Source organism: Mauremys reevesii, linkage group 4, assembly GCF_016161935.1.
Source record: "Mauremys reevesii isolate NIE-2019 linkage group 4, ASM1616193v1, whole genome shotgun sequence".
In the NCBI taxonomy this organism is placed as follows: Eukaryota; Metazoa; Chordata; order Testudines; family Geoemydidae; genus Mauremys; species Mauremys reevesii.
In genome coordinates this window covers 112,732,526-112,757,970 of record NC_052626.1, presented here as the reverse complement: position 1 = coordinate 112,757,970, position 25,445 = coordinate 112,732,526, and the positions used below count along the sequence as shown (strand labels likewise).

At 42.8% G+C, this 25,445-nt stretch overlaps 1 protein-coding gene across 6 annotated transcripts in view; it reads left to right on the top strand.

Moving 5' to 3' along the window:
* Positions 1 to 25,445, top strand: part of LOC120404491 — a 183,976-nt gene that overhangs the window by 40,301 nt on the left and 118,230 nt on the right. Inside the window, exons 1-3 of one of the 6 annotated variants that reach the window (XM_039537174.1) lie at positions 8,459 to 8,477; positions 16,100 to 16,188; positions 24,180 to 24,278. The exons of 1 other annotated variant lie outside the window; for it this stretch is intronic. The gene's annotated coding sequence lies outside the window, so the exon portion shown is untranslated. Of the gene's footprint in view, positions 1 to 8,458; positions 8,478 to 16,099; positions 16,189 to 23,241; positions 23,338 to 23,845; positions 24,000 to 24,179; positions 24,279 to 25,445 lie in introns of those variants that run through there. 4 more of the 6 variants (XM_039537173.1, XM_039537178.1, XM_039537177.1 and 1 more) reach the window with 4 other exon arrangements.

Here is a 25,445-nt window from a genome sequence, read left to right as displayed (position 1 = left end):
TTGAGCAAGTCACTTAATTTTTCTGTGCCTCTGTTCCATATGTATTAAGTTAACACTTCCCTGTCTCACAAAGGTGTTGAGGATAATATACAGTAGTGATTAGAAGCTATGGTGATGATCTTGTGGATACCTAGGTAGATGAACAGAAGTAGTACGTAAAACTCAGAACAAATTGAGAGCTGTGCATCCTTATTTAAAGGTCTCCATGCAGGTTTTTTATTAAGCATATCTAGAGCTACCCACAGGCGATAAGGCTGCAGAAAAGAAGAAATGCTAAGAACAAAATCAGAATTGCATGGTTACAATGGTTGTGATCTACCGAATAAGTAGTGATACTTGATCTTGCATCTCATTCCAGGGAGCAGCAGGCATTTAGGGGGGAACCAGCACATTCTCAATGCTCCAGTGAAATCCCTCTTCACTGATTTGTAATAACTGTTTTTGGTAACACTTCTTTTCCAGTTCAAAACCAACTTTAGAATGTCGTCATCACCTGACTTGTGGTGGTGGTTTGTAGTGGTTGCCTCGGATAAACTTTATGATGATGAATTTAACGTTAGCTGGGGTGGAACTGTGTACTACCCATCACAGTATTTCTGTATGTCAGCATATTTACTTTCGTCCTTCTTTTCCTGACTCTAGCACAGAATTCAGATTGATTCTTTGCCCCAGTCAGTCTATGAACTGTGGTGAACTCAAAACTAGAACTGACGGTGGAAGAAACAGATCTGATTGGGTTGTGTGAACATCAGCGATCACAGGGTACTCTTTTTGTAAGAGGGATTTGCTTTTGTGTTCTTGGCGAAAATATTTCCTTTTCCCACTGTTGTTGAAGGGTGATGTAAGTGGTTAGCTGCTGGTCTCCACCTTAGAAGTGACATCTTTTCAGTGGTTGTGTATGTAACTGTAATATGTTTTGTGATCTTTCAGGCTCAGATGACCTATACATTAGATATTTTTATTACTGCATGATACCGTTGATATATCAAATATATTGTCTGATGTATATATCAAGACTCAATCTGTGAGTAAAATGTTAGACTTCTAAAACTAATATGTTTATAATCATATGTATTGGAAATAATGGAATACCTTAAATATCAGAATAAATTTAAAAAGCTACAGTGAGCATTAGAGGAACTTCATGAACTATTGATCTGTATATTGGGCACAGTCTCATTCTTCCTGTTGGGGAATCTGACTTATGCTAATCGTAACATTTCATGACCCCTCCTATGAAAGTAATGGGTATTTTTCTTGATTTGTCTAAATAGTTAATACCAATTTACAGAATCACAGAGAGTGCTCAAAACAAAGAGAGTTTCTTTCTAGGTTACACGATATTAATACCTGCTATCAAAATAAATTATCACAGAATATTGAGAGAAACAGTTTCTCACAATCCTAGTGGCTTCCAAAGGTAAAGTGAACTATGTTAAAAATCAACAAAAACCTCAACTTGCAACACTCTTTATATCAAAAGGAAAAATTCCTTTTTAAAAAGATGAAGCATCTTGAGTTCAGCATACTACATGGATTCTTTAAATTTGAGACAGTAGTTTTCCCAGAATGGACAATGCATACATCTTCATAAGAAATCCGATCATATCCAAGTCATGCAAGATGAACATGTTCCAAAAATAATGGTGGCTAAAACAGATTTAAGATAATAACAATCAGTTCCCATAATTAGTTTCTTGACTTATTCACCCAACTGTTCGGTTCAAGGATAGCCACCCCAAGCATACATGAGGTAAGGTCTATAGCAGACATTTAAATCTACACTGCTTCGTCATGTAGCTTTAGATCAGGCCTGCAGAACTCGTAAAGCGGCGAGGGCCATATTACTCCAAAGAAAACAGCTGAGGGCCGAAACTCCCCCGTCCCCGCCGAATCCCCTTCCAGTGCTGCCGAAACACCTCATTCATTCAACAGGGCAATTGATTATAAAGCGAGGGGAAGATCTTATTCTACTTCTAGCAAAAAGACATTTTTCTTTTACCTTAATTATACTACCTTAGGGGCCCGCTATAACAAATTACCAAGGTTCAATACCACTGTTTCGGCGAGGCGGCACTGGGGAAGGAGGGTTTGTTTCCGCAGGGCGGGCGGCACTTGGGGGAGGGTTGTTTCAGCGGTTTCCCTGCTCCCCGCCCCCCTACCAGCCCCAGCACACCTCCGCTTCCTCTCTGCCTCCCTGGGCCTGAGCGCGAAGCCGCCGCACCACTTCTCTGCCCTCCCAGGCTTCCCACGCGAACAGCTGATTCGCAGGAAGCGGGGGCGAGGGGGAGAAGCAGGGAGAGCATTCAGGGGAGGAGGCAGAGCGGATGTGAGCTGGGGCCAGCCACCGGCTCACCTATCCTCCGCCGCTGCCCACCCACTCGCTTCCTCAGGCCCCCCTTCCCCGCCGCCGGCTCTCCTGCCCCCTCCCCCCGCCACTGGCCACCCACTCACTTCCTCAGGCCCCCTCCCCCGCCACTACCTGCCCGCTCGCCTCCTCAGCCCCCATCCCTCACCCACCGCTTGCCTACTCACCCCCCACGGGCCGCAGTGAGCCCACGCGGGCTGCATGTTGTGCAGGCCTGCTTTAGATTTATTACCATGTGTACATCAGACATGGAAGAGTAGTATGAGGCTCATTTTATATACAGGTCTCTTATGATAATGCCGTCAGAAACCTCCTGGGGACCCCACCCTCTTTGGTGGACAAAGGAAAGAATTGCTAGTCCTGTTTTCAGTTTGAGATGTGTGTCCCCAAGCTGCTCCCCGCCTCAGGTTAAAGAAATGACCATGAGTATATATCAGTTCTATATGAAATAAGATCTGTAATGATATAATCAATGTAAATTCAGAGAGATACAGTATCTTTGTATTTCCCAAGAGACCTAACTACTTGCATTCCCCAGAACTGAAGAGAAAAGTCTGCCAGCCATATTCATGTACAATTAAGAGCCTAGCTTCAGGGTGCAGTCTTACTGTTAAGAACTCATATTCATATATAAATATAAAAACAAAAACAAAACTTTCAAAGGAAGCATCTGCTATACATTGGGGAGGAAAAACCAAACCAACACAAGGGCTGAAAATGTTAGCCGCCTGCCTGTATAACAGAGCCACACCCCTTTTTTTGTCAATTCTGTAGTGTTACCTGAACAACAGTCAGGGGTGGGAGATGGAGAAGATCCCACCTGGAACTTCAGCATCCCTTCTTACTATAATCCCAGGCACAAATCAGGCTGGGTCACTATCAGTCACGTTTAGGACTCTCTTCCCCCCATCCCCACCCCACACAAACTGCAAACACGCAGTGGCCTCGCATCCAGGCTATAGCAGGGAATGTAACTTCACCAAGGGGAAAGCGGATACATGAAGGACTGGTGGGAAGAAGATACTGAATGGGACACATGCTGACTGAAATGAAGGCTAATAATAGAAACATTAGCTCTTTGTCAGCCTTCTGTTGGATTAATTAAAACACACCTAAGCCTCCTCCAGTGCAGCACAATTTAAGCTTCAGGAGCCAGTAACCCCGATGAAATTGAAGTGAAATAATTGGAATTACACCAGAGATGAAGTTGGCCCCAGTATTTGACTCAGTTCCATGATAATGGAGACAAAACAGAACATCGTACGTGGCACTACAGCTGGAAAAGGGCTTATATGCTGCTACTGCTGTGACCGTTATTCAGTCATGGTACAATAGGTGCTCCAGTGTCTGCTTTGAGCTATTAAGTTCTGTAGCCGGTTCAACAAACACTGTGGAGCTGATTATTATTGCTTGTTATTAAACCATTCCCACTGGTTACTGGTCATGCTCTGCTAGAAAGTCTGGCTGAGTATACCAAAATGTACCTGCATCATACACAGCCCAAGGTGCTATAGAATATAGTAAACAGGTAAGGTGAGAAATAGCCATAATGACCTCTGAGTTGGGTACTTCTAGCCACAGAAAAGTAGATGGGTTTGATGTCAAACTGCTCAGGCCCTTAACTCCTCTAGCCAATCATTAGCTAAGAGGAAAGGCCCGTGCTGGAGGTCACTTTTGTTTTAATGCACGTGTCTTGGTATGGATGAGTCCCATAATCCTGAATGCTTCTCTGTGGTATATGGTGAAATAGAGCGAGGAGGGCCATTTGTTCTGGTTGTTTTCTTTATTGATAGAAGTCACTTTGGAAAAGAGGAGAAATGAAGGGAAACATTGACATTAAATGTATGCCAAAAGATTGGGTGCCAAATGTAAAGAGGACCAGGTTTGATCTGCCAACATGGTACATTGCCAGCACGTGGAGTCTAGTGCAGAGCAGAGATGACAGACTGCTTGTATTGACTCTGCTGTCAGTTCTCATTTTCAGACAGCTCAGAGACCATGAATAAACAGAGCCCATCAACAGGATGTCCTGGTTTTAACAGTTTCAGATGGGGGATTTGTCTGCCCTGTAGCACAACACATTTTGCATGGGCCCTTGCTGTAGGGCTGAGAAGTTACTGTTGTTCAAGGGCTTTTCATTGATTTGGTGGGGCTTCCCCTCTGCTGTGCCCTGGTACTGAACCTTAGTGCCAAAATGCAATGCAGTTCTTTCTAACTAAACGGTTTGTGTGTGTGACACATACAAACAAGGATGATCACAGCTTTTAGTCACTACCAACGTGGGTCCCATTTAACCAGTGACTCAGAGGTGAAAGACTCCATATCCTGGTATCAATCTGCTTACCATCCATCCCCCAAAGTAAAGTAGCTCTGTCCCACCTGTCTCCCTTGGAGCACTATTCCTTACCTAAGATTTAACCATATAGGCTGTCTTCCTCCCAAGAGCTAGCAATTTCTTGCTGATGCACTTTGAGTTGTGTGTGGCTGGGAGCTTGTATTAACTTGGTGTTCTCTTTGGGAAGTTTTACCCTTGTGTCCTAAGCCACTGAAGTGAGTAATGTTATGTCTGAAGGTCTGACTGCTTTTACAGTCTGTGGCTACTGAGGTCATTAAGAAGAGAGCTGCATACTGTATATGTCGTTAAATGGGAAGGCTTGGCCAGGTTACCGAATTGTATGTTTTTCTGCAGCCGTCCTCCACAGTGTGAGTCAGAAGGCTGACAAGGCAACCCTGCTGCCCCACAAAGGATCAGAAGACGGATCCGATTGTGTACGCTATGGGCTGTCTCCCCAGGTGGAGGTAGACAGAAGCCTTTAAACACAGAATGAAGTTTAAAGAAGGTGGCAGCCTTATTCTGTTAAATCCAAATGGCTTCAACTGTATTTTGTTTGGGGGATGTTAATGTTAACTAACCCCATTTGATCTCTGAACTGTTTATCAATATAATGACCTCTCCTTCCGAGGTAATTAGAGTGATATGGGGTGTCATGTGGTGCATAAAAGCCAATAACCAGGCACCCAGGCCTCTCTGACCGTAAGCACCATCTGGCTAAGTTCATCTTTGAATTGAAGCTAGTCAGTAGGCTCTGCCTTTCAGCTTCCCTTCAAGAGACACCTTCTGGTGAGAACTAAATAGAAGCTTTTGAAGAATGTAAGGATAACCTCTTGTGATGGAGGAAAAGTGCATTCAAAAACATGTTAAAATGGCTTGGCTGGCTAGTTCACTGCTATTGCAGCTGCTTTCTGTTACTTATCTTAAAAGATTCCCTCAGACTCCTGCTTTAAGTCAATAGGATTAGTAGTTTGAGTAGACTTGGCAGAATTTGATTTTTATAATTACAGCAAATAATATTGATTATTTTTAGGCATTTTTCTATTTGTATCAATTTTTCACAGTTGCAGGAAACTGGGGAGGGGGTCAGAGAATTATTTGACAGTAGTCATTAAGATTCAAAAAGTTAGTTTTATAGTCTGTCTTGTTTTAGCAGAGCTGTAAATATGTGCTTTGCGCAACATTAATTACAGCTCGTTTTATGTACATGAAGGTGGGACTCAGTTCTCAAGCAGCATTTGCTTACTTTGCCTATCCGTAAATTTCAGTTGCTACTGGCAATATTTTTTTGGTGGATTTGTGTATACTGAAATGGACGTTTGCTGACTGATTAAAAATCTAATCCTTTCATGCCTACTTATGAGCAGCGTTAGTGCTCTGGAGGCCTGGGGAGTGATTGCAAGGGTGTACAACTGCACTGGAACCTGTCTTATGCTTGAAGGCAAGACTCTGTGTTGGAGGCTGCTATCCAAGTTTGATGATGGAGGAGGAGTGCGGGGGGATGGGGTGGGGGAGTAGAAGCAAAGTGAATGTCGAAGTAACAATTGACACATTTTCACTTTGAGATGAGGTTCTGTTAGTGTAAACAGGACAATGCCTGCATTTAGCAAAGTTCTGTGACAAGTGTTCTTCCGCTATTGGAGAGAAGAAAAAGCATCCCTCCTCACCACAGAGTGCACTGCTGATGAAGGCAGTCTAAGGGATATTTATTGACATTTGCAGAGAAGAGTTGTCAGTGAGAATTTCAGTAGATGATAGAGGCACTCTCTTCTGGCTCATCCCTGTGATTTACAAAAACGCTAGTCAGCAGGTAATCTCAAGCAGCTGATCTCATGCGCTCTCTTCCCTTTCGGCATACACATGGAGGCTTTTAAAATCTTCCTTCTTTTTTTCTCTCTGCCAGCATTATATAGAAGCAGCAAAGAATCCTGTGGCACCTTATAGACTAACAGACGTTTTGCAGCATGAGCTTTCGTGGGTGAATACCCACTTCTTTGGATGTGGAAACGTCCACTGCTTGCATCCGAAGAAGTGGGTATTCACACACGAAAGCTCATGCTGCAAAACATCTGTTAGTCTATAAGGTGCCACAGGATTCTTTGCTGCTTCTACAGAACCAGACTAACACGGCTACCCCTCTGATACTTGACAGCATTATATATTAATTTACAGTAGGGCTGTCGATTAATCATGGTTAACTCACATGATTAACTCAAAAAAATAAATCACAATTAAAAAACTTAATCACAATTAATCGTAGTTTTAATCCTACTGTTAAACTGTAGAATACCAATTGAAATGTATTAAATATTTTTGGATGTTTTTTCTACATTTTCAAATATATTTATTTCAGTTACAACACAGAATACAAAGTGTACAGTGCTCACTTTATATTTTATTACAAATATTTGCACTGTAAAATCATAAAATAAATAGTATTTTTTCAGTTCACCTCATACAAATATGTAGTGCAATCCCTTTATCATGAAAGTGCAACTTACAAATGTAGATTTTTGTTGTTGTTACATAACTGGATTCAAAAACAGAACAATGTAAAACTTGAGAGCCAACAAGTCCACTTAGTCCTACTTCTTGTTCAGCCAATTGCTAAGATAAATAAGTTTGTTTACATTTACGGGAGATAATGCTGTCTACTTCATATTCTCTGTTGTAACTGAAATCAAAATATTTGAAAATTTAGAAAACATCCAAAAATATTTAAATAAATGGTTTTCTGTTTAACAGAGTGATTAATCATGATAGTTTTTTTTATCATGCGATTAGATTTTTTTATCACGCGACAGTCCTAGTTTAAATTTGTTTGATATGCAGTTATTGTGGGAAAGCTATGGCAAAGAGATGTTTTTTTCTTGACAGGGGTAAGGTCAGGATCATCCCAATCTCTTGTGCAAGGGAATTTCATATCTATGGACTATCTGCCAAGGTCTTCAGGTTCTTAGTACCGCAGTGATTGACTGTATGAAAACCATATGTAGATAAAGCTCTGGCACCCGTTATTATGAGTCTCCTCTTTGTTGCTGATGTTTTCATTGTTCCTGATGACTGCAGTTTATGGTAGGCTGAGTTCCTGAGAGGGTTGGTTCCAGATACTGGACTAGACTGGGCTCTGCTGATTGAGGGCTTGATGATGGAGACAAGAACCTTGAATCTGATCTCATTTTCAATTGGTGAGGTATTGTGAAGCTTAACCTCTCAGTCCCACTCAGAAGAGCACTTGCAGTTTGTGTTTCAAGGTGTCACTTTATTAAGCAAATTCAAAGGTCCAGCACACAGGGCACTGGGGACTGGAGCTTCAGAGACCTGAATCTGCCCCGGCCTGCTGAATGAAACTGGGCAAGTCACTTCAACTCTCTGAAAGTGGGAAAATTACCTATTTCCCTTCCTATCTTTGGTTTGTTTCATCTGAGTACATCTTCAGATATTCGGGGCAGTGACTGTCTCTATGTGCTAGAATAGTGTATAGTATGCTGGGCTTTAATTTCAGGCAGGACCTATAGGCACTAGTGTAATACAAATAGTAAGTAAAACATCAAAAACATAATTACTGCAGACCAGGTGGTTTCTGCTGACTGCCTTGTTACTTGTGGCAGTACACAGATGCAATGTTGTTCCTTGATGTTAGCACAGCTTGTCTGAAACCTGTTATCTTTGTTTTATATGCATAGACTATGCAGTTCTTGAATGCATCATCTTAGCCAAGTTACTTGTGGGCTTGGGGAATGCTAAGAAAGCTGGAATTGATCTTTAAGCAACACAGTAAGTTGATCACATATTGAATAAAGTGTTCTTACTTCCCTTGCAATATCTTCATTGCTGGGAGAGATGCTGAACTTCTGTTGAGGAGGAAGAACTGGGAAATGCATCCCTGTGGGTCCACTTTTATCTGTTAGCCAGTGTTTTATTGCACAGATCACTTATTTACTCTCTTACTGAAACTGTGCAAGATAGCTATTTTTCAGCATTAATCTCTTCGCTAACTTTTTTCCCCTTCAGCCTGGGTATGACATGAGATGGCACTGACTAAATTGAAAGCACAATCTCATTGCATTCACAAGTGTAACTCGGCACAGTAAAAACATAAATTAACCCTTTATAGGGTTAATCCCCACTGTCTTTTAATTTTTAATGAATAAAGCAGTTGGCTGCTATTGCTATTGAGTGCCTCAATTGAAAATACTGGAGACTAAATTGATGTGAATTTCCTAAATGTCGTAACAATAAAACAACCAACCCCACTTTATCCTTCCGCTTCTAAAATAGCCATCTATCTAAAGCAAAAACCAAAATCATCCACCACTTCCCTAGCAGGGGCATAAAAAAATCACTGTGATTATAAAGATCCATCTGACATGAAGATGGAAACAAATGATGCATCTGTAACGGATTGGATCACAGAAACCCACTGTGAGCTGCCACCTGATGTGCCAAGACTACTGTGAAAGTAGAATGAATTATATTGTAAAAATAAGAATGGATTAAAGAAATGTTGTATGTACCTTTAAGCAGAAATAAGAAATGTTGAAATACAGGTGCCAGGAAAAGAAACATTAGGCATAAACAATGGTGCTAATGGCGAAACATTAACAGAAGATGGGTAATAGTTAGTAAGGAAATAAGATATGCATGCCTAGCCCAGGTAAACTTATCTGATTCTGCTTCCTTTGTTATCTTGTTAAGTTCTCACCCTTTTATCTGTATAAATAAGATAGTTTGTGTCTTGCATGGTGCTCACATTATCTGGGTGTTAGCAGAGCGCTGTGCTAATAAAACAGAGTGGTCTGACAAACTGTGAGTCCTGAGTCTAAGGGCTTGGCTACACTTACGGTTTGCAGCGCTGGTAGTTTGCAGCGCTGGTCATCCAGCTGTGTAGGAGCAGCGCTGGTGTGTGGCCACACTCACAGCTACCAGCGCTGGTGTGTGGCCACATTTGCAGCACTGTTGGGAGTGCTGCATTATGGGCAGCTATCCCAGCGTTCAAGTGGCCGCAACGTGCTTTTCAAAAGAGGGGGGTGGAGTGGGGTCTAGTGTGACAGGGAGCGGGGGGAAAGAGAGAGGGGATTTTTGGAGCCAACACTGTGTGTTTAGCTTCCTGCATTGAAAAATCAGAACATGTTTCCGACCCCTTAGTCTTAACTCTTAATTGCAAACAGCCTGCCTCCAACACGGACTCCCCGCTGTTTCACTCACTCCCTGTGGTGTACTGTGACAGGGAGCGGGGAAGAGAGAGAGAGTGGATTTTTGGAGCCAACACTTTAGCTTCCTGGATTGAAAAAATCACAAAATGTTCGGGAACCCTTGGTCTTAATTGCAAACAGCCTGCTTCCAACGCTGTTTCTCTGTCAAGCAAACATTCTCTCCCTGCCTCTCATTTGATCGTTCACAGCCAGGTACAGATAGCTCCTGTTTGCTGTGATCAGTGTTTGTTTTTTAGATAAGCAGTTCAACGGAGCTCCGATCGGAGTTCACAACAAAACAAAGAGAGGCTGCATAACAAAACAAAGAGAGTAATTTAGTTAAAAGCTTTCTGGGATATCTCCTTATTCCCTGGAGGCCAATAAAAGCGCTGGTGTGTGTCCACACTTGATGAGCAGCGCTGGATCACCAGCGCTGCAATCGCTACACCCCAACCTGACCAGGTGTACAGCCAGCGCTGCAGCCAGGGAGTTGCAGCGCTGGATGTGCCTTGCAGGTGTGGACGGTTACTAATTGCAGCGCTGGAAAGCCTCTACCAGCCCTGCAACTTGCAAGTGTAGCCAAGCCCTAACTTTGACACTACCTCTGCTCCTGTTTTCCCTGCCAGCTCAGGACTCCAGCACCCTGTCTTGCTGAGCCAGACACTCCCGTCTGCTCCAACACAGACCCAGGGTCTGAATTACTTGACCCAAAACTGCAGGTTTACCTGAAATCAGCTCACAGAAGTGTGCTTGTCTTTAGCATTCAGATACCCAACTCCCAATGCGGTCTAAACCAAATAAATCCATTTTACCCTGTATAAAGCTTATGCAGGGTAAACTCATAAATTGTTCGCCCTCTATAACACTGATAGAGAGAGATGTACAGTTGTTTGCTCCCCCAGGTATTAACACATACTCTGAGTTAATAAGTAAAAAGTGATTTTATTAAATACAGAAAGTAGGATTTAAGTGGGTCCAAGCAGTAACAGACAGAACAAAGTAAGTCACCAAGCAACATAAAATAAAATGTGCAAATCTATGTCTAATCAAATTGAATACAGGTAAGATCCTCACCAGTTCCAGAATGCTCCCTTTTACAGGCTAATCTCCTTTTAGCCTGGGTCCAGCAATCACTCACACACCCTGTAGTTACTGTCCTTTGTTCCAGTTTCCTTCAAGTATCCTGGGGGTTGGAGAGGCTCCTTCCTTAGTCAGCTGAAGACAAAATGGAGGGGTCTCTCTTGGGTTTAAATAGACTTTCTCTTCTGGGTGGAGACCCCCCCTCCTCACCCCTATGCAAATCCAGCTCCGAGATGGAGTTCTGGAGTCACCTGGGCAAGTAACATGTCCATGCATGACTCAGTCTTTACAGGCAGAAGCCATTGTCCATATGGTATCTTGTATGTCTCCAGGAAGACTTCTTATGTGGATTGGAGCATTCCAAGATGCAATGTTCCCCAATTGCTTCCTGATCAGGAAGCTGACAAAATGCCTCACAAAGCTTACTTAGAAATTAAGCCAGTATACAGCCAATATTCTTAACCTCAAGTACAAAATGCTATATGTGTACAAATAGGATGAATAGATATAGTAGACCATAACCTTTACAGAGATATGTTACATGGCACAGGCAGCACAAAACATATTCCAGTTATGTCATATTCCCATAAAGCCTTATGGGAGGTACTGTCACAGCATCTTGTAAATTGATGGGACTAGGTCTGCTCACAAACCTCCTGTCTCCAAGTTGAGACGGTGAGAGTGAATGATTGTAATGTTTTATGCTAAATACAAGTTGCATCCTGAAACAATGAAGTCACTTTGTTGTGTTGTATCAATATTACATTCTTGGGGTGGTGTTGTGTTGTGCTTTGCTGCCAGGCTTTTTTCTCAGCAAGAGTACTTTGCATTTCTGTAACTTCTTCCGTCCACGGATCTCAGTGCACCCTACAAATCTGTATGTATTAAGCAGCATAATGCCCTTTTGAAGTAAGTAAATTGTATCCCCTCTTTATAGATGATGAAACTCAGATTAAGCATCTTGCCTGAGGTCATCAAGTCAGCTCAATAGAACCTGACTAGGGGTAGTCAATTACTTTTTGTCAAGTACAATCAAGGTTCAGACTCGAGAGAAAATAATAATAATAAAAAAAAGGTAAAAAGATTTCAGGTCCATTCAGAAGCATCTGAGTGTCCCGATTTGACCCACAGTCTGCCTACTGACTGCCCCTGGCCTAGACCTTCAGATTCCCAGATATGTGTCATAATCTCAGGGCCATCCTTTCTCCCCACTGAGCAAAGCTGAAAAGCATCTAGATAGCTGGTCTAATGAACAGTAGGAGTCCAAGTAATATGTATTCAACTAATGTGTCTTTAAAACATCAAATGATCAATTTAGGGGACAGCTGTTGTTGGAAATCTTTTCCTGATTGTCCTGGCTTTCCTTTCAGATTGGGTTTCTTCAGGGTTACCAATCCTCCTCCTTGCAGGTATTGGGAGACAATATCAATTACAGTAGATGCTTGTTTGCAGGAACACCTTGTAAGAGCAACTGCCTCTTATGAGCAACATTTCCCCTGGGAACTCTTTCACTCTCGTGAATTGTCCACTCGGTAACAGCAACACAGCTGCTGCATCAGAGCAACATTTGTGAGGTTGTGATATTACATACGGGGCAGAGATTGGGGTGTGTGGGTAAGGGTGTTGCCTCCACAAACTGCATCTTTCCACTCCCTCCCGACCCTGGTCCTTCAGTGCAGCTCCAGGCCACACAGCCCCATCCACTTGCCCTGCCTGACAGAGCCTGCGTGGAGAGTATGTGTAGGGGGGGGAGTTTGGGAGGGAGGATGCGGAAGAGAGGGATTTTGCAGGGAGTGGGAGGAAGCTGGGGTCAGGGGAGCAGCAGAGGCACGACTGGAAGGTTTCTTCCTCCTATCCTCAGCATCTGGCTTGCAGGTCCGGGAGAGGGGAGGGGATCTGCTGTTTTGCTGTGGGAAGTATCAAGGGGATGGATAGATGGGCGGACAGGTGCGTGCACACGCCCCAAACTTCCCCTCTATCTCGGTTGTATGTGGCGGGGTGTGGGTGTGTTTGCAGTGGGGGGTCGGGGGATCCCCTTCCCCATGGCACTGACCTGTCCTCCTTTCCCCCCCACCCCACCCTCCCATATCTGCTGTCTGTGCTAGGAGCCATTCCCTCCTGCATTGCATGGTGCCCTCCCCAGCCATCCAGCCCTTGCCAGGGTGGAACATGAAGCTGCCAACGGGAACATCCTCAGCCTGTCCCCGGCAGCTGGGTTTGCTCACCCATTTTGCTGACTGGGGGCTCCCTGCCAAACCCAGGGTTCCCCTGCCCCACTTCCCCCTACAATGTTGCTCCCCACCCCTTCTGAAACACCTTTAGCTTTCCATACACCTTTGGTCAGATGACATTCCCCATATCAGCAACAGTTACTTAGGAGCAACATAGCAAAAGGGCATATGTTGCAACTAAAGGGTGTCTACTGTAGAATTAAAGTGCTTTAAGATCCTCAGGTGAAAAGTGCTAGGTAAATGCTAATAATAGTATGGCTGTTATATAGAAGTAAAGTAATCTTAGCTATATCATTATACCTAAGAAGCTTAAACTATATTCAGGATACCAGCAAGGTATAATTAAGAGCATATAAGCATCAGTCTGAAGCATTGTGCAAGTTTGTTAGTCAGCTGCATTGGGCCTAACCAAAGAAAACAACTGTCTGCTTGGCTAACTCGTGTTTGGTATGTCTGGAACCCTTTTTCAGTTCCTTCCCTTCCCTCCTTGGAAAGGGGATGATTCTATAGTTAACTTCACAGGACACCTGATTGCAAACACTGATCGACTTTAGCAAAGGGAATTGAAAAACAAAGCTGACATTTTTTAAAGGAAAACAGATGACTTTGAGCCATTATGAGTAATGATGATGGCTCTGTGGGGCTGGTGAGCTCTGTATTTGTGTGTGGGAGTTCTAGTATGTGTCTGATGGTGTATACTGGCATTTTGCGGGCAGGGTGCAAATATGTAGGTCTACGATTTTGGAAGCCCATATTTAAGAGTTCAAAACTGGACTTTGAGATCATTTTTATAATTTATTAGACATTTGTGGGGTACCTGTTGCCTTCTGGCAAAGCCCTGTTGTATTTGCCTTGAAAGTGTCACAAATATGGCAACAAGACTTATACAAGTAGAATGAAGGAAAATGCAAACTACATGCATAGATCTGTCTCTCAGGACCAAAAACAGGACAGAAATCATGTTAGTAGCAGCAGGAGAGCTAAGTTTAGTGTCACCTAAAGGTGCTACTTTGAGTACTATGATAAGCTGTGGCTAAGGAGCTGAATTTGCAAGGAATTACACCCAGTGACAGGCATGCATTTCTTATTTTGTAGCAGTATATTACCCCATCTCTATCCCTATTATCTCTCTTGAAAAATGTCCTTGGTTTTTTTCCTTGGGTGAGGTGAGGTCCAATGGCCTTGTAGCCATGGTACAATATCATTTGTTTGAAGATACAAATCCACAACTGATCAGTTCAGTTTGTAATTTAAGAGTATTTGCTGGATTCCTCACTCTTGCATAGCTGCATTCATGAGTAACTCTTTCTGTTCTTCCTGTGTGGTTGGCTAGGAGACTCCTCATCCTGGCAGACAACAATCTGCCTTCAGTTACATGTGCCAGTGTTACCTCCCTCATGTGAACTACAAGATATGCAGCATATTAGGGCATGAAGCCATCACCCCTTAAATTCCAACTAGTATAGAAGGCTGCAACACATCTCATCATCAGTGTGGGTTGTCGCAAGCACATCAAACCCATCCTCATCTCTCTATACTTGGTTCCCATAAATATGAGTCACGTTCAGAGTCTGTCCTGATTTCCAAGGTGCTCTGTGGTCTGCGTGAGGATATCTAAATGGTGTCCTAGAGCTCCGGGATGAAAACTCTGGTTGATAACTCTTCTCTTCAGGCACAATGGAATTTTCTGCCATCTGTGCAGGAGACGGAACTTTCTCAGGCACTGGTTCAAGACTGTGTAATGAACTTCCACAAGAGCTAAAGACCATGACAAACTTGACCACCTTCCATCTCATGTGCAAGGCGAGCTTCTTCAACACATACATAACATCGTTTACATTAAAAAATAAAACCCTCTCCCTAAACAAAACACTCCACAGCGCACACAACACACTCCCTGGGGAGAGATGAGAGGGAATAAACCACATGTGATAGATGTTGGACACATTGCTTAATGCACTAGTGGAAGGCACTTCTATGGTGGTGAGGGCGATATAAGAACTTTCATAGAAAAGAATGGATGCAAGCTCCGACATCACTATAAGATTCCTTTCTATGGAGCCAAAACGGGGGATATTTTCTCTTGTTGTAGGTGGGGTGGCCAGAGCTGCTTTTTGCATTGACAAAGGGTGTTTTGTGTGTGTGAGTTTTAACCTCTTTAAACAAGTGTTTGATTATGTAAGGTAGTCCAAATGTTGTCAGGCAGGGCTTTCCTTGCTGATCAACCATCTTCCCATCTCCACGTCTTTCCTCTTATAATAAAATTATACTCAGTGTATAGGGCCAGTGACTCTGGTAGCAGTGCAGCCCCATGGATAGAGGGGCATCCTGAGGTGTGGACGTTCTTGATATTCTTGAGGCAGGCTATTCTCAGAGTAATACAATGGCCTGATCTATTAAAATCAGTGGGAGTTTTGCCTGAGTAAAAAGTGAACAGACTTCAGAACTAGACCCGCACAGAAGTTTGTGTTCCCGGCCTGTCTGTTGGAGTCTGTACCAATCAGCGGCATAGCAGAATGCTCCAGTTAGCAGCTCCCTTGCATGTTGTGACATTGTAATGTCTGCTGTTATAATTACTGTGTTATATTTCTGCTTCCTAGAGTGTCTGTCAAGGCGTGTTTACAAACAGAAAATTTTGTTTGTTGGGGCAGCCAGATAATGTGGCAAGGGTCCCAGCTTTGGTAAGCTCCTGGGCAGCTTGCTCTAAGGGGAGGCAACTGCTGAAATGTTTGTGAAGTTGCCTGTGATTAAACTAAGAATAGTTTTCATGTGCATCATGGGGGATGGGGGTAAGTAGTCTTATTCATTCTCATAAGGATCAGAGTGTTTAGGGTGCCAGCTGTTCTGGTCATGATTGTACCCATTCATTCGCCATGTCTCCTTGCTGCTTTAGGAACAGAGTCAATCATGCCGGTCACTACCATTGAGGAATAGGACCCTGGAAATTCCAATTTCTGCCTCCAAAATAGTACAGTAGCAGAGGTAAGTTATATTGACTGACTTCACCCTTAGTGGCATTTTCTGTTCCTTCATTTGAATAGTACTGCTGGGTTTTTGGGCAGGGGGGACAGACCAAAGCCCACACTCTTTCATGAAACTGAAATGGTGATGAAAAGTACTGGCCACTGAAATCCTTTATTTACTCAAAGAACATGTCCACCAGTAGCAGTGTGAAATTCCTACACAGTCGCCTTGCCAATATACTTCTACCTGGACCCTGAAGGGCTACCTCTAGGGTAAGTAGGGCAGTTGAGCTTCCAGATGCCTTCGCCTTTCTGTTGAGACTGTTAGCAAGGATTCTGGTTGTGGTTTTTGTGATGTACTTGCACCTGTCCATTGGGAACAGGGACACATAGGCCACTAAATATAGTTTGTATAATTCTGCAAAATGGAAGTTACTTTGCACTTTGGAACAAAGCTTTGCAGTTATTATAATAAACGTATATTGTTAAACAATTTGGTGCCTTCTTGTGAAACAACAATTTTTTTTATGTCTTCGTATTCTTCGATGGTGTCTCTATCAGCAGGAGTGCAACCTCTATATAAGCCTGTTTAGTACAGAGAAGCTATTTGTACTATTGTAGGTAATGATATGCCTGCTCTTCCAGTTCCAGTTTATGCAATAAATTTTGCCTTTTTTAATAAGAAAAGTCATTACATATTGACCTTACAGGCTAGCACATTGCTGAGAAATGAGAGTTATAAGAACTTTCCCAAAACATTTTTTAATTGTAAAGAAAATAAAAATCCCTTTTCTCCTCCTCCTGCGTTAAAATAACACTGCAGATGATGATATAAGATAAGAGAAGCCAGGAAATTCAAAGTTCAGTGATGACATCCTGTCCTTAATTCACCCCATTTTTGGCTTCTTTTCCACAGCAGGCTGACTTAAGGAAGATGACTTTGTGCCTGCCTTACAGAAATTCCCCTCCCTTCCCCCCCGTTTTTAAACAGAAAAACAAAATGCAGGAGTAGCTTGTTGATCAGCAAAAGGAAGAATTCAAATGCTGAGTTCTTCCCTGTACTGTCTGAGCTGTGTTTAGCTTTCATTATCTCAGTAGTTGGACAAAGTAATGACATAATGGAAATCCTAATCCTACTGTTACCCACATCCTGCGTGTTCCCACAAGAACTTCAGAGACATCTATGACTCGCATAGTAGTCATCTGTTATGATTGTGGATGTTAGACCAAAAGGACACAAATTTTGGTATTTTTTGTTTGTTATGCATGTTGAAACAGCATTCATTAATACAGTGACCTGTATAGCTTATCTGTTGTCTAATGATTGGTTTTTGTGGGAAAGTAGTGTTTTCTAATGGTGGGAACGGAGGTTTGGAGTCCAAACTGCTAGAATCCTTCCATCTTTGACTGATGGACTGAGACACCCCTTGGGTACATTAGTTAAGCTTTCTGTGCCTTACTTTCCCCTCTAGTAATATTGAGAGTGCAGTAGTTAGCACTGTTACCTTATGCACTCACAAACTTGCACTGACGTTAGTTAAACTGGCAGAAAATTGTGTGTGGACACTTACTGCAATTTAAGAGTGTGTGTGTGTATGATGTGAAATTGGTGCTAAAGGCTGTGTGGGTACATTCCCATTTTGAACAAGGCTTATTTTGGTTTAGTTTAAACCCGTTCCTAATCTATTTAAGACATACCAAATAAGCCTTGTTTAAATGGAAATGTACCCACACAGCCGTTTGCACCAGTTACACATCACACCCTAATTTAAACGGATGCAGCTTTGTATAAACAAGCCTGAAATTAAGTTGCCTTTGCTGCCAGTGTAAGTGCATTGGAATGGAGATTTTGATCCTCTCTGTGGCTTCTACAGCATAACCACCATTTTAAGTGGTCTTAAGTGTTTGCAGGAGCATAGGAATTGTCATGTTAGATGGGACTAATGATTCATCTGTCTTGTGTGTAAGGATATGTGCTGCCACATCTTCACTGCTTTTGTTACCTCTGTGAGCTAAATTAAAAGCAAGCATGGGTATGCCCACCTGCCCTACAAACACCCCCCCCCCCCCACACACACACTTTGCAGTGGAGACATATACTAAAAGTGCTCCACTGTAGATGCTTCAGAAGATGGTGCAAGAAATGAGTTGGGATAGTTCACACATCAGAGCTATCACTTCAGGCTGTCTTGTTGCAGATCTAGGGCTTGTCTAAGCTGGTGTGTGTTTTTGTGGTTGTTTTTCCCCCCTGTTTTTTGCACCAGTGTAGCTGTATTGATGCTGGCTACTACTGTTGATGCACACCACTGTTTCCAGTCACTTTTTACACCAGTGTAATGTGTTCGCACTAGTAAAACATCGGTGTAGCTACGTGGGTGCAAAAAATTGCAGTGTAGGGAAACCCTTTAAAGACAGGGCTTGGTTTAAAAGTTTTTTACATTTGTACATTTTACAGGTTTTCTTTGCATTCAACAAGGCTAAAAAGCTAATTTAAAAAAATCAAAATTGAGATTCTGAAATGCAATTCTGCAGCAGTGGTTAATTTCTTTGGTGGTGGTGGTATAGTGGAAAACATTGGGCTTTGGATAGACTATAATGGGGTGTTATATGCATTAGGTAATGTTTAAGTACTTAGTATTTTTCTGTGGTTGCACAATTGATTGCGTTTGGACTTCTAATAAATACTGAACTCCCAACTTCTCTTTTTAAAGAACAAGTTATGGGCTTCCCAGCCTGGACGGTGTCCCTTTTTAAATAGGTCTTTGAAGTGCAAGTGTAGCCAAAGCCTAAGACTTAACAAAACCAAACCCAAAAAAACAAATCCAAACAAACCACCAGCACCCATTAACCCCTAAATAAACCTGTATCGTGACTTTAAGGGTATTGTCTTTTAAACTCTCACTCCTCTCTACATCTGAACACTTCTGAGTAACTTGTAATAAAATAACTGGGTGATTCATAATAGGAGCCAAGGCTGAGTTTCAAATCATGTCAGAGGGTATAAAATGTGGTGTAAATTCTCTGGACACAGTGCTGCAATTGTTATGCACTCAGCTATCACTTATTTTAAGAGGAGTTTTGCGTATTCCTGAATTGTAGGATCTATCTAGGGCCTATGGTAGTATTTTTTCATATCCCCTAAAATTGCTTGCTCTTCACTCTGTATAGTCATACCCCAACGCTTGTATTACAGCTCTTGTGGCAGATGTGGCATTGAAGTGGGTAATTTTTTTATTTATATTTCCAAAGAGTTATTTTCTTGGGTCTTGAGAGAGAGCCTGTTGAGAAAAATGGGAATAGTGCCTTTCAAGTGCAACAGAGTCTAGTGTCCTAGTTACCATGCTTTTTATACAGACTATTGCAGAGGATGGTGCAAAAGCATCTTTAGCACTCATAGTACATGGAAAGTTGAAGAACATGGATTAGGTCAATATTTGTATCCAGGGCCAGCTCTAGGCACCAGCAAAACAAGCAGGTTCTTGGGGTGGCACATTTCCAGGGGGCGTCATTTTGGCCATCCTTTTTTTTTTTTGGTTGTTTTTTTTAAACTCACTTCCTCCCCTCTCACAACCCTGCAGAAGCGGAGCCGCAGAGCAGCTGGGGATCGAGCATGGGAGCTGAGAACCCATGGGACCCTGGGAGCTGTAGTTCCTTGCCTAGCTCCCTGCCTATAGAGCCAGCCCTGGAGCAGGGAAAGAACTACATTTCCCAGCAATCCCTTGGCCGCTATCAACAGGAAAGGGAGGGGTAGGGAGTGAGGTAGCTGAGCCATACTGCGAGTCGAAAGGGGTGGCACTGTGAATGGGGAACAAGTGTGCCCAAGGAGTAGAAGGCTTTACCCCAGATGTCCCCTTCAGAAGACTTCCCCAGACTGCATTTGGAATACTGGTGTGACCTCCCCTTGCAGCCCACAAAGAAGGAATTGGGTGGACTAAATGGACAGTGCTCCTCTCTATCTGAAGCCTAGCAAGGGTGGTACATGGATCCCACTAGAATTTAAAATGAAAAGTAAGGGAGGGGAGGCTCTGCTAGGGGATTTCGGCAGCTTTAGATACAGTACCAGGCACGTAGGAGGATTTCCATGTCTGAGCCATGGAAGCAGAAATTGACTTTTCCTTTCCAGATTTAGCTAATATTCAGAAAGGGAATCTAGCACCTGCCTTCCAGATTTGAACACCCTCAAAATTCAGGAGTACTCAAGCTCAATTTGGGCAGCTGTTACTTCATTTCTCCCAAATCAAATATACTGATCCACTGTAACTTGCTGTAGAAAAAGTAGGATAAGAAATGAAGAATCAAGAAATGCTTCCAGTGGTTTTTAGGACCGGAATTGCTATTTTCAACAGCTTTTTTTTTTTTTTTTTAAGTTTTATTTGTTTAAAAGGAAGACAGTAATATTGCATTGGCAAATTCCCCATAGAAACAAAGAGTGGAACAAAAGACTAATAAAGGCATCTCAACTTTTCCTCATTTATGTAGGACAGTCTTATAATATGCATCCAGATATCTTCCAATCTCACAAGCTGAAAATTGTTCCACTTTACTGCAGTTCTGTAACCATATGGGAACAAATCCTGTCTGTGTTCTGTGCACATCCAAAATTCCTGCTGAATGCCCTGCCCTGGGAGCAAGTTACCAGTGACCCAGGGCTGGGACAGCAGGAGGGTGCAGGTTGGGGGGAGAGCCCAGGGCTGGGGTGACAGGGGAGTGCACGTGGGGGGAGGACACTGGTGCGGGGGAAAGGAGGGAGCCCAGCGCTGGGGTGGCAGGGGGTGCAGGGGGGAGCCCAGGGCTGGGGTGGGGGGCAGCCAAAAATGTTTTTGCTTGAGGCGGCAAAAAATCTAGAGCCGGCCCTGCTTGTATCAGAGGAGCAAAATGAAAACAAAAAACCCAAACCAGTAGCACTGTGACAGGAGACCTTTCTGATAATCTTCTGGCCCAAAATTTTCTTACTGATCCATGCCCTTAAAAGCTAGGGATGCATTGATTTACATTGACTGCTGCTGGCTAAAGGGTTCCAGAGTGTATCAGTGCAGTGACAGTTGCAGTCTTCAGCTGTAGAAAATCTAGTCAATTCCTGTTACGTTTCTTTGTGCTGAATAGCTGTCTGCGTTATATGAAAAATTTTAATTACTGAGAGAGAACCTACCCCACTGACTTGTTAGTTGGAAGGTTTTTTTAAATCTCAAAATGAAATATAATTTGCAGACTGATTCATTTTAACCAGATGACTATAAAGACGCTTAAATTAGGTTAGATCGTGTCAGGCGCAGTCAGTGACAAGCAAAATAAATTCTTCCTGTGGAATACCAACAATGCACTAATGTCTCAAATGAGCAATCTGCATTTGGTGACTGCCATAATCTGTCTATTGGCAATCTACTGTACACAAGCACAGTTTAGTAATTAATTATAGCAATACATTACTTCCGGTGCCAGAGCTGCTCTCCTTAGATGCCAACGTGAGGGGCCTGCCATCATGCCAAGAGCAAGCTGCTTCATTAGCCTAAAGCTGCAGTCTCATGGAGGAACGATGTAGGTAACAGCTCATTAACTCTGACTACAGCTGGGCATTTCTCCTAGTTTTTGTTATAAAAGATGACAGGCAGTTTGTTTACCCACCTCCCAGTGTTATGTTCTTCTGCCTCTTCCTTCATTTCTCATAGCCAAAATGATAGATTAACATTCTTGTTATCTTTAAGGATTTTGTGAGTTGATGTAAATGGCCCACTGTCTCCGTATGGTGTGTGTCTGTTTTGCTTGCAGGCTCTTGTCTCTTTTAAACCAGTGTTGTTTCATGATGAGTAATGCATTGTCTGCAGATGGTTTGAAATACAGTTTATTGGATTATATTGTTCATAGCACTAGGTCTAATCCCTAGCTTTTTAGTGGCTAGAGGATCAGTATTTTCCATCATTGGACCCCCAATGGTGTAAATAGGACTTCAAGAACATTACCAGAAACTAGCTACAAATCTAAAGCTATAAATCAGAGGTAGTAAATATGGAGGAGGAGAAATGATGAAAAGGTGAGCAGGAAGGTCCAGGAGCAACACCCTTGTGAGATGCTCAGCTCCTTAGCCAGACAAACACACAGACGCCCTTACCTAGCTCTCTTGTGATTTCTACTGAAGTGCTGTTTCTGGGTCCTCTTTGAAAGCAGTGAGTGACATCCTGGCTCCACTGAAGTCTATGGCAAAGCTCTTTCATTTCAATGGAACCAGGATTTCACCCTCTGTCTCTGTGTTGTCAGCTGGCTAGTAAATACCTGATGGATTGAAGCTTATACCCAGAGCCTCATGGCTGTTGTGTGGGGGCAGGTCTCCTTTGCCTCTCCCGGTTACTTTTTCTGGGGAGGCCTTTCCCCATCATTCCATTACCATGTCTGTTACTGCTTTTTGCATTTTCCAAAGAGTAGCATGAAATTAACTTCTACTGTTGCCTAAAGTGTTCTAAATAGCTCTATGCTGATGTGGGAGAGAGCTCTCTCGTCGACATAATTAAACAACCCCCAAAGAGCAGCGGTAGCTATGTTGGCAGGAAACTGGCGCTTCTGTTGGTGTAATTTGTCAGTCAGGGGTGTTTGTTTTTTTCTCCCACACTCCTGACAACAAAAGTTGTACCAACGGAAGCACTAGTGTAGACAGCTTCTTGCCTCTTGCTAACTTCATTCAGAGCTGCAGCGGAGAGGTTGGATCTGTGGCTGCTGTGCGCTGTATTGTTTTGCATTTGAAGGCTTTCTTTGCAGTCACAAAGGCTAGAAATTTACTATTTTTAAAACAATTAAGAGCTTGTATTGTACAGAAATTGGTGGCTGAAACTCCTGAGCTTGCCAAGAAATCAACTTCCTGGTGCCCAGGATTGAAAAAGCTTCCAACTTGTGTCATATTTTAACATCAAATGTTCACGTTATTTGACTGACTGAGCAGCACAACTCAAGTATTAGAGAATAATCCTATAACGTTTGATCATGTAGGCTTGTTTCATAAGGCAGCATTCTGTGGCCTCATAGCAAACCAGAATTCTAGTACTGTATGGTCATAGCAACCAAACTCCATTATTATTTTATGGGTATCTGGACAAGTCAACTGCTTCCTAATTTCATATTGTCCTCAAGGAGAGACTGAACAAACCAGTGACACGTTCCTGAGGATAAAGATGGAATACAGGTGATTCCTTGTTGTACAGTTCTGTACCCCGAGACTTAGGGTGCCCTGTGAAGGGCCTGTATTGTGCATGAGCTTTCAATGGATTGTGTTTTATTGGATATAGTTTGTCATAAAACTGGTAGTTAAAAAGACATCTTGAGTGTTGTGTGTGGTCCCTGAACGACTTCTAGATCAAATTTGCTAGTCCTGCTCAAGCAGGGTTTTAAAAAAATCAGTTTGTTCTGTCTTAGACCAGTGGTTCTCATACTTCTGTTGTGGTGACCCCTTTCACACAGCAATCCTCTGGGTGTCACCGCCTCTTATAAATTAAAAACACTTTTTTTTTATATTTAACTCTATTATAAATGCTGGAGGCAAAGCTGGGTTTGGGGTGGAGGCTGACAGGTCACGGCCCCCAGTTTGAGAACCCCTTAGACCATCACCAGTTAGAGAGATTCTGGAACTGGAACTTAATTGACCATGTTCTTTACAATGCAAGAGGCTGAATAGAATCTACCTTGCTCTTCTATGACTGCCTTGGCTCTTTAGGATTAACCATAAATTAGTAATTAGATATGAACCAGTGGCACATATGGCCAGATTTTGCCTTCACATGTCCACATTGCTCCCATTGAATGAGAAGGGGAGAATTTGGCCTGCAGAGAGCATGCTCTATACATTGAGTAAGAAGGTGTCTTTTTTACAGTCATTTTTCCTGACCATAATACTGTAAATTCAATCAGCCATCTCACCAGAAAGGATGTTGATGTACAAGTTTGAAATTCAGTCTTTCTCTACTTCATTCCAGACCAGTTAGGTAGTATTAATTTTTATAACACCCTGAAGTCTCTTCTCCTCTTTAGACAGCAAGGAGAGAAGGTCCCTGCCCAAGGAATCTTGCAGTCTATGGACGTTGCTGTCAAGCTAAGACAAGGGTAACACAAAAGTCCAAGAGGGGATTGGTAAGTAGCCTTTGGACATGGCTGGGGAATTGAACACCAAAGAGGGACATGAGCTTTCCTGTAGCACCCTGGAGAGAGAGTATCATCCCATCATAGTAGTTATATTGGAAATAAGAAAGTTCTGCTTATCACCTTGAGGGGTTTAAAAGCAGCAGCTATCAGATGGCTTGCTTGAGATTACATGGAGAAAAATCATCCATAGTGTGAAGCATTAGGAATTCTAACATGCGCCAGCCACGTGCTGGTTTAAAAGCTGTCTTGGACTTGAGGATCAGAGGAAGAAATTTTCATTTGGAACCTTTCAGGGAAACCATAGACTGTACATACAAAGTCATGCTGTACAGTGCCTTTGGAAACCCTCCACGGGGCATCTTTTGGGGATTACTGTGTTTAGCAGATGTTATAGATTCCTGTGCCAAGAGTAATATGTTGGCTCACCATCAAGGATTTTTTTTTAACTTTCATTAGCTTTACACTTTTTTGAAAGGTCTGCTTTTGTTCAGAAGCTTTGTCTCTCTGGCAAGCCTCCAAGCTATTCAGTCAGTTGTGTAGTGCTAGCTAAAACATAACTCCTACAAAACTCGGCTTGATTTTCACCCACACTAGACATGACCTGAGACTGCTGGGCACAAGAACATAAGAATGTCTATACTGAGTCAGACCAAAGGTCCATCTAGTCCAGTATCCTGTCTTTTGACAGTGGCCAATGCCAGGTGCCCCAGAGGGAATAAACAGGTAATCATCAAGTGATCCATCCCCTGTCACCCATTCCCAGCTTCTGGCAAACAGAGGCTAGGGACACCATCTGTGCCCATCCTGGCTAATACACATTGATGGACCTATCCTCCATGAATTTATCTAGTTCTTTTTTGAACCTTGTTATAGTCTTAGCTGTCACAACATCCTCTGGGAAAGGAGTTCCACAGGTTGGGCAGCTCTGTCTCGTGTTCTTTGCAGCGGGACTTGTAGGCAATGAGTGTTGAAACCTGTGGAGTGGCTTACCTAAAGCCTAGGCCACCACTCAGCTGTTCCCAGAGATAGGTTGACTCCTTGGGCTATGCCCTGGGGAATTTAAAAGAAAAAGTGCTTTTTAAAATTAATGGCAATGCTTTGGTCTTTAGATGTCTGTGACTTCTCTGTGCATTTATTAGTCATCACGCCACAACC